The following is an 8,836-nucleotide window of genomic DNA, read 5'->3' as shown; positions in this document are numbered from 1 at the left end:
GCGAATGTGTACTATTTGCGACAAAAACCAATTTCATTGGCGATGAAATTTCATTTTCATCGTCAATGTGTACTATTTGCGACGAAAATCAATTTCATCACTATTAATTTTTCGTTGCCTCTTACTTGATTTCTTGTAGTATTTGTTAGTCACAAGATTAGGAAAATATTGACGTACAAAACGATGGCAAAAACAAATATTGCCTTTTGCTCATGCCTCCCCCTTATTAGGCCTTGTTCCGCTAAGGTTTTTATTTGTTAAATACTTATTTTTCTCTTTACGTGACACATTAGCCTCTCACAATACATCACCTTTAATTTAAAAAATAAGTATCTTTATTTTTGGTAGTGGAACACACTCTAACTACTTCGGGCCTGCAGCTGCCTCACACTTATATACTCAATAATGGGGTGTGCTTTATTTATTTTTATTTATTTTTACAACATGTAAGATATATATTGATGTAAGCCTAAAGATACCTACAAATTATAATAATTGAATACACAAGCATCACGCATTACGCACATTCCATTGAAGGCCTATATCTTCCTATGGCTTTCTCAAAGGGGAATTGGTGCTGGCCAAAGGCAAAAATCAACAGATTACCCAGACAAACGGATGTCCAAACCCAACACGAAAAATTTATACGTAGTGCCTGCTAATTGAATCACACTAGTTTAAACATGATTCTTATGATTAGCCCCACTAATAAATTAAAACATAATTAAACATTTGGAAACAGAACTCCCTCTAATATGTTTCTAGATTTTTGCTTGACCACATCCTTAAAATAAAGGTACTAAAACCTAAGTTGTTGGCCATGCAGTCAAGGCTAAGAACTCAGGAGTTGCTCTCTCTTATGCCTAAGGTTCGGAATTTATAGTTGCCATCAATGCTAATGAGACAAGTTCAATTCATACAAAACGATGCTTTGGTTTAATTGGGCCTTGGGCTACTACTTCTGCATGGCAGGACCGGTCCCCCAAAAATTACTTGAGGTGTGCACAAGCTAACCTTGATATTATGCATCGTTAGGAAAAAAAAAAGCAACTAAAACCAACTGTCTAAAGCTTTTGAATTGCCTAAGTTTTTGTATGTCATTTGAGTACTTACAAAGAATTGACACTAAATAATACAAACATTTATTGACCCTTCCCATGATCCAGAAAACCCACGAAATAAAAGGACTCAAGCATAATATACAAAATTCACTCTTTAAGTTTAAAGCAAGGTATTTGTCAAATCCCTTACAAATTTCCTATCGACCAGACAGAACTGTAAAAGTCATCTCGTTTGAAGTAGTAATTTGATTTCTGGATGATGGAGGCGCCGCCTCATTGCTGCTCCTCTGCGTATAGAAACCCGGTTCCTTCGGTTGGGGTAGCGTTGCGCTCTCACTATCCAACGCCAAGAGCACAGAGCACATTGTCGGCCTGTCTTCGGGGTGTTGCTGGACACACAAGAGACCAACTTGTATGCATTTTAATGCTTCCGGTATTGGAAAATCATCAATCTGTTCGTTTAGTAGCTCCAAGGCTTTTCCTTCAATCCATAGTTTCCACACCTGAAAGAGTGCATAAAACGTGCATTAAGGGCTAGCACGAGATGGATGTTCTGAAGGTACTATGATCCTCTCATGTGATCCCTCGTCGATAAGGAGAAATGGAAACCCATGGTCTAGTTTCGAGGATTGGAGCCTCTTTAATTTTTTAATTTGCATGAATTCAAAAGAAATCGATCAGCTTATATATCAAAACAGAGTCGTGATGGGCCCAATTTTCCTCATGCGAGGAGGAACACATGACAGACATTCTGAAGCGGATGATATCAATCTTATTTAGGAAATTACATGTCCGAGAAGGGTAAGACCGTGGTCATGATGATAGAACTCTCTGATCCTTTTTCCGCTCACTATTTCCAAAACTAGCACTCCAAAACTATAGACATCTGATTTCATTGAAAAGAGCCCGTCCATTACATACTCGGGAGACATATAACCACTGCATGGCCATGTCGAACAATTTAGAACATCAAGAAGATCGAACATGTATTGGTACCGATTTAGCAAGTCAGGAAGATTGAACTTATATAGACAGGTAGTCAGGTACTCGGAAGAATTCTTAATTCTTTTGAGTACTTACTAAGTTCCAACCACCGTTTCTGTTTTTTCTAGTTGTTGATCTCCTCTGAAAGCTCTAGCAATGCCAAAGTCTGCAATTTTTGGATTCATCTCATTGTCAAGTAGCACATTGCTTGCTTTGAGATCCCTATAAACAATTCTAAGTCTTGAATCTCGATGAAGATAAAGAAGGCCACGAGCAATCCCCACAATAATATCGAACCGCCTACTCCATGTGAGAGAGTTACTTCTACTATCTGGGAAGTTCAGATCAGATCAACTTAGGGTCTTACTCAATTGTACTAGTTTTGCAACATGAAGTGCTATTATGAAAAGAGAGAACAATTCTCAGAACTTCAATTAAGCTATAAGAATGATTGAGAGGTCAAACCAAAAATAAATGAGTTCAAGCTTCCACTAGGCATGTACTCGTAAATCAACATCCTCTCTTCTCCTTCAATACAACATCCCAAAAGCTTAACAAGATTCTGGTGTTGAAGTTTGGCGATCAAGATAACCTCATTTTTAAATTCACGAAGCCCTTGATTGGATTTCTTTGAGTTCCTCTTGATTGCTATCAGTTGTCCAGTTGATAGCTGACCCTACAGTTTCTCAAACAACATCTTTTCAGATTGTCATGTTTAAGATTTGAGTTTAGTTTCTTTTGGATTTACATACAAAATAACAAGGTATTATATGTTCTCCATGAATGTATGAGTATGTGCAACGGAAATTACCTTGAAAACAGGTCCAAACCCACCTTCTCCAATCTTATTTGAAAGGGAGAAGTTGCTTGTAGCTTCAGCAATTGTGACTACATTGAAAAAAGGTAAACCCAGTGTTTCCATCACCTTTGGATGGAAGAATATCTGTCAATGAACCTGTTGACCATAACAAAACGGCAATATTAGGAAATAATCATCAAATAAAGTTTATTCGGCCCTTTCAAGAGTTTCAAGCTCTTAGGCTCCAACTTTGGAAACGAGTTCAAAAATAAATTTCAACCTATTTCCAATAGATTATGAAACACATCCTACATACCGACACGACTCGTGCTGGCAACCTGTTTGTCGGATGGATAAGATTTTGGGTTGATAAGGAGGAAGAAGGATGGATAAGAGATGAATATGTTATATGGGAGAATAGTTAAGAATGGAGGATTCGTTTATACTTGGTTTCAGGGCCGGCCTTGAGGTAAAGCCGGAGGTGCGACCGCTTTAAACCTCCAAAATTAAACAAAACTATGGTCCCGTTTTCCATACAAGACATTTATATATTAAAAATATAACTTATAGCGTTTTTTTATATTATGTTGGGTTCTAGCATCGGTGGTTGGTGCGTCTTGCTTAAATCAAGATGTACTTGGTTCGACCATAAGGATCGTCTTCTGCAAATTAATTTTTATAATTTTTTTTGTTGGATCTATGTGTAGACAATACATAACTTTTGTATATCTTGTATTATAAATCTTTTGCACACCATAAAGGTTTTAATAAGTTTTTTATGTTCTTTCGTTTGTTTTAATTTAATTTAATTTTAATTTATTTTATTTTAACTTTTCATATCAAATTCACAAATGAAACACTTTGGACTATATAAAACCAAATAATTTTTTTTCACTTAACAAACTTTAATAAAAAAAGTTTCAGATGAACAATTCGCTTATTCTCAAAAATAATATTATTACAATTAATAACATGATTAATTAGTTAGAGCAAATACAGTTTATGAGCGGTATGTCGTTACATTTGATTCATTTATTATTCTGATGGTATAAATATTTTAAAAGTTTATCTTGGTTAAATTACGAAACTTCATTTTACCTAATATTAGCCACCTATATTAAACTTTTGTTTAAAAAACCTATAAGGCCTCATTTTATAATTTGCTTCAGGCCTCCAAAATACCAAGGCCGGTCCTGCTTGGGTTGAGTAGTTCTTCCGTTGATATGGATGGATAAGAGTACGTGGATAAAACTGGATAATGTGAAAACCCTCATCAAAACATTGGATTGAAAATACAAAAAAGGTTTGAGGGGTAATAAATTTTTTCATCTAGCCGGATAAGCTAATCCTGGGTTGGAGTGTGGTAACCTAAGACCCTTGGAGGGGGGGTAAGCTCTCCCCCCTCTCTTCTCCCTCTCCCTCTCCCACTAACAAGCCCCTTCTTCATTCTCCCACTCCTCCCTCATCCCCCCAGCAAACAGGCTGTTATTTGTTTAAGGATGCATGTGGTAGGGTCTGTGTGTGTGGGAGTTGAGACTTGAGACTTGAGAGGAGCAAGTAAGAAGTGAATGATGGGGGGCCAAGCCAGAGCTAGAATTCGGTAGGTTAATGTGGGGGTTGAGATGTATGGTGCTTATTTGTTTTTGTCTTGTATAAATCTGCAGACCTGTTTCACACACACACACACCCCACCCCCACCCCCCCCCCCTTCTTTCTTTCTTTCTTTCTTTCCTCAGTTTGGTTCTCTCTCTTTTTTTTCTCTTTTTTTCTTTTTTTTTTTTTCAGTTTGAATTATTTTTTCCTTTTTAATTTTCAATTATTTTCTTTATTTGTTTCTTTTCCCATTTATATCCCTTCTTTTTTTTTGATTAACTGAAATTCTATTTTCAATTAAAATTGACTTTATACTTAATAAATTTATATTATTTTAATTAGTTAATTAATTTGTCTTAACAATGAATTCTGGTTGGTGGTAATTCCGGTGTATAATCGCGACTATTTATGGGAGATGCTCTCCCCACTACGAACATCATTCTCAAATAACCAACTATCTGAAATTGAAAAGTTGTAGTCATCCATTGTTCCGCCCCGAATTTTTCACTGTGGCGTTCCTAAAAAATTTTGTGTACACAGTCTGTGAGGAAAGCCTAAGTAACCATGCTACTGATCAAACTATTATTTCTTACATTTAAAAAATTTGTTCTTTCTTTCTTACACAATAGGTTCAAGTCTAATTCTAGGTTTTGTAAAGTAATGGAGAGAAGAAAAAAAAGTATTTCAATTGATCATGTTTATCCAACTATTTTTTCCCCTTTTTTTTTGTCCTTTATAGATTAAAAAATATAGTTACAAAAATAAGTATTCCGATTTTCAATCCGTTTGAATCGGTGCAAAGTTGTTATTTTTCTAATCATTTCATTCTGAATGGTCATAATAAATTTTTGGCTCCAAGACCTTTCAATGGACACCCTAAGAGAGTCTTGAAACTAAATAATGAGTCTTAGAGTGTTTGTTGAAAGGCCTTAAACCAAAAAATTCATTATGACCATTTAAAATAAAATAATAAAAAAACGATCTTTACTCTGATTTAACTGAATTGAAAATTAAAGCACTTAATTCTTGAATTATATTTTTAAATATACAAAAGGCGTATTTATAGAAATTAAAAAAATAAGATATAAGTAATTAAATAAAGAAATAAATTAAAAAGTAAGGGACCCGGGGGCTCTGCTGCCCCCATGGCACAGTAGCCCCTACGAAGCCCCAAAAACTTTGTCGTTTTAGTTAAAAAAAATCAAAACCAGCCATTTGCAATCCTATGGAGTAGAAATGTGATTATGAGAGCCCTAGAGACAAAATTTGATTATGTCTCTTTAGAATAATATAATTAAAATAATAAGATCTTCACATTCATTCAAATAGATTAAAAATTAAAGCACTTAATTTTTTAACCATATTTTTGAATATATAAACAGTCTCAAAAAATTAAGTGCTCAAATTTTCACTCCATTTGAATCAGTGCAAAAATCTTGTCAATATAATCAGAATAATAAGATATTTGCACTGATTTAAACGGAGTGAAAATTTGAGCACTTAATTTTTTGCAACCGTTTATATGTTAAAAATATGATTAAAAAATTAAATGCCTCAATTTTTAATCTATTTGAACGGGTGTGCAGATATTTTTATTTTGATCATATTATTCTAAAGAGATATAATTAAACTTTGTCTTTAAGGCTCTTATAATTACGTTTCTGCTCCATATGATTGCAAATTGATGGTTTTTATTTTTTAAACTAAAACGGGCAACGTTTTATGGGGTTGGGGTTGGGGTTGGGGTTGGGCGGGGGGGGGGGGGGGGGAGCGGGGGTTTGTAATCCGGGGGGTAATTTGGGAAAAGTGTGAAAAAAAAAGTGCTGGGGGAGGGGGGAGGGCGGGAAATAGCAATTTACATAAATCTGTGTGTGTTGATGTGGAAAAGTGTGGGAGTTAATATAGGGCGCTGCTATTCGCAGTTCTTTATTTTTTCTCATAGTCCACTATATTTCGGTAAATGGTTATTGAAAATCTTACATAATATTTCGGTAAATAGCTGTTGAAAATAAGATTATATTTCGGTAATTACATGTCGAAAATATGTTCAACTTTCGGTAAACAACTGCCGAACTTATATTTTTGGTAAATAGCTGTTGAAAAAAATATTATATTTTGGTAATTGGATGCTGAAAATATATATCAATTTTGGTAACTAACTGTTGAGCATAATTGAAAATTTTTAACGAGTTATGAGAGAAAATAAAGGGCTGCGAATAGCAGCGCCCTTAATATAATATTGGACAGAGAGAGATACAGAGGTGTGAGAGAAGTGTGTGTGTGTGTGTGTGTGAGAGAGAGAGAGAGAGAGAGAGAGAGAGAGAGAATATATATATATATATATATATATATATATATATATATATATATATATATATATATATATATATATATATACGGGACGGTTTAAGGGACACCCAAAAAAATACCTAAAAAAACACCTAAAATCTCAATCTCATATTTTTCGATCAAATTTTTATGATCCGAACCGTTCAATGTATGCAAAATGTGATTTTAAGGGTGCCCACGAGAAATTAGCAAAAAAAACTAACCGAGAAAGGCTTGATTTGAGCAGTTTTTATTTAAACCGTTTGATAAAAAGCTGTTCGAAACTGTTCGGATCAAGCCCTTTCCGGTCATTTTTTTTGCTGATTTCTCGCGGGTACCCATAAAATCACGTTCTGATCACATTGAGCGGCTCGGATCATCAAAATTTGATCGGAAACTATGAGGTGTTTTTTTTATGTGTTTTTTTGGGTGTCTCCGGAACCGCCCCGATATATATATAGGAATTTTCAAATGAAGGATCCCTCATTTTGTTCAAATGAGGGACTTTCATTTTTCGATCAAATTTTAAAAATCCGAACCGTTCAATGTGTGTAGAACGTAATTTTAAGGGTCCCCGCGAAAAATCAGCAAAAAAAATGACAAGGAAGGGCGTCATTCGAGCAGTTTTTTTTTGAACCGTTCAATGAAAACTGCTCGAATGAAGCCCTTTCCGGTCATTTTTTTTACTGATTTCTCATGGGGGTGAATCAACTTGAATCTTGCTAAAAAAAATGATAATTGTCGAACCGCAAATCACAGCTGGGTGTAAAAATCCTCCTGCCTTCGCTTCCAGGAATGTAGCTCGGAATATCAGCCAAAATTGTCTCAAGGCAATTGCTACAATCCTGTTCAGATAAATCAGGCGTGCACTGCATAAGTCCATATACAGTTAGGAAGTCCAGACCGGTCTCAATTCCCGTTGCAAACTTTTTACGTGTCCCCCCGGAAGCCGCTTCACTAGTGAGTCTCTCAAACAAGGTGCTCAAAGCTTGATTGTATTGAGTCACGTTCGGAGCTTGACGGGCGCTTCCGAAACACTCTACGGGATCAATTGATGCCGTGCCATTAATGGACTCATTTGAGTATCGTACCATACATACGTCATACCATCCGACGGCCATCTTGCTGTTAGGACAAACTTGTGTGATATAACTAGTGGAGTTATTGATACAACCACGACAAGTGTCGAGGTCAACATCTCCTCTGCAAAGCACAATTGCGCCGCTAACTCTGTCAGGATTTTCGCCCAAGGAAGAATTGTAAAACCCGTAGCTATCGGTGTTCGAGGAAAGAGAGGATAGGAGGGTGTTGAGGTTTGTCTGATATATATAAACTGTTCGTTGTGTAGTTACGGAATCTCGCAAAACAGTTGACGTACAGGAAATCAGGCTGGGAAATGCTGAGACCAACAACGTTTATGAGAATATGAGAGAGGAAGACGAGGTTTCTCCATGAAACCATTTTAGTTAAGTTTTGAAAAGGTTTATGAAGAAGTGTTGAATGACAAGGAAGCCATATGGACAGATTGTCACAATAAAGAAAACCTAAGAAATAAAAAAGATGCTTAGAATCAAATTATGTAGTATAAGATTACGATTAATGGAATTAGATTAGGAAGCATTCAAAGTAAAAACTGGCCGTCGGAGGAAAAATGAATCTCAACACCTATGGTCTATAGTTTCTAAAATTCAATAATAGTGGTGGGTGTTTTCTGCAACTTTAAATTAATATGCAACAAAAGCTAATTTATAACTTCTTACCAAAAATGAAATCCTGCATCATTGTTTGTCGACATTTTTAATCCAAAATGTCCGGCCTTTTCAAATTTTGCAAAAATAAATGAAAACCCATACCACCAAAGCATGTTATTTTAGTGGATTCATTTCCACGTGATAGGGGACCCTCCCGCGGGTCGGCTGCCGCACCTCGACAAGTCCTCTGTCACAAGTCATTTGATGACGCGCGATTGTTATAAATCCTCTAACATATTTGAAATTTTGCCAATGTTCTAAAACTCACTAGGTGATAGTCGGGCGGCCAGCCATCTTCCACCTTCCAGGCCAAGTACTCA

General features: G+C 35.8%; 1 pseudogene; it reads right to left on the bottom strand.

Moving 5' to 3' along the window:
• Nucleotides 1-1,070: 1,070 nt before the first annotated feature.
• Nucleotides 1,071-8,275, bottom strand: LOC131317230 (cysteine-rich receptor-like protein kinase 10; annotated as a pseudogene).
• Between the last annotated feature and the right edge of the window lie 561 nt (nt 8,276-8,836).

Source organism: Rhododendron vialii, chromosome 2a (genome assembly GCF_030253575.1).
Source record: "Rhododendron vialii isolate Sample 1 chromosome 2a, ASM3025357v1".
Classification (NCBI taxonomy): Eukaryota; Viridiplantae; Streptophyta; class Magnoliopsida; order Ericales; family Ericaceae; genus Rhododendron; species Rhododendron vialii.
This window is presented reverse-complemented; position numbering and strand designations above follow the sequence as displayed.